General features: G+C 35.3%; 1 long non-coding RNA gene across 1 annotated transcript; it reads right to left on the bottom strand.

Moving 5' to 3' along the window:
• Positions 1-462: 462 nt before the first annotated feature.
• LOC113474595 lies at positions 463-1,129 on the bottom strand. Its single transcript, XR_003396288.1, has 2 exons — positions 916-1,129; positions 463-734 (listed from the first exon to the last, which is right to left on the bottom strand). It is a non-coding gene; the product is annotated as an uncharacterized LOC113474595 (long non-coding RNA).
• Positions 1,130-1,251: the final 122 nt, after the last annotated feature.

Below are 1,251 nucleotides of genomic sequence, written 5' to 3'. Positions count from 1 at the left end.
CTATTATGTCGTAATCAATTGCCAGGTTCAAACAACCGCTATTATGATCGCAATGAATCCACGTGTGAATCCCTACTATTTCGTAATAAATATGCTGCTTGCCTGAGGAAAACATTGCATATAAATATAAAGCAGTGTTGGAAACGACTTAGGCAGTTTATTTCAGTGATATTTCGTTCTGGAAACCTACTATTTCCGACGGACGGGTCTTCGTTTGTAAGATAACCACACACTCGTGCGGGCTTGACGAAAGGCGCATGCGACATAGCTACTGTGGCGTCACTCGCCAGGCAATCGGATTCGACCGTTTCTCATTACACGGACTCGCCGAACGCGCGTAATTTTAATTTGTCTCATCCCTACATAATTCTGAATCGTTTACGTTTGTATGAGCTTTTACAAAGCACATATTTAAAGGGTTGCAAACCGAAAACAAAGGGTTGCAAACCGTTTTTTTTTTTGGCGCCTACCGGCGCGAGGACTTCCTTTCTTTCTGGTTTTTGCAACCCTAACGTTTAGTAAAACTTTACGCCTATGGCTGGTGACCAATAATATTTTTGGTCTTAATACATTTCTTAGACCTCAATTGTCTTTTAAAGCAAAAAATCCACTATGGTCACCAAATAAATCATCACCAAGACACACAACATATCCCACCTTAAACTGTTCAAGATTGCTAACCAGTTGGTCAGCGAGAAGTTCCAACTTGGCATAATAAGGGCAACTACATGATCCTAATTAAATACAAAAATGGCATAACTCTTTTTTTAATATAACAAACATTTGTAAAATTACTTTAATTATTGGATTTAGTTTTGAAACATAATAGTAAAAAGTAATGAATTTATTTTATTATATAGTTTATAATTAATATTTAATACCAAACTAAATATTTAACACAAACTATTTACTAACCTGCGATTACGAACTTGGCCATGTGTGTTGAAAAAACTGCTTTTTCTATCAATTTATGAAGTTTGTTAACTGGTTAACTTTACAAAAAGCTGTGTTGGTCGTTATGGAAACCAAAGGCGCGAAATATAATTAAGTGTCTAGCGCCCTCAGTGTCAATAAATCCAGCAATATTGCGTTTTAAAACCCCGTAGCATTAAAATTTGCCATGGACTTGTTGATGCATTAAGCTAATACAAATTATAAATATCGTTTTAACAGAAGCAGTATTTTTAACAGTTCTAAAGTTTCATATTCGTTTATGTTTTTTATAGATTCGTGATTGCATGCAGCAAACAA

Source organism: Ciona intestinalis, chromosome 10 (genome assembly GCF_000224145.3).
Source record: "Ciona intestinalis chromosome 10, KH, whole genome shotgun sequence".
NCBI lineage: Eukaryota > Metazoa > Chordata > Ascidiacea > Phlebobranchia > Cionidae > Ciona > Ciona intestinalis.
The sequence above is the reverse complement of the archived record's forward strand: the minus strand, read 5'-3'. Positions and strand labels throughout refer to the sequence as shown.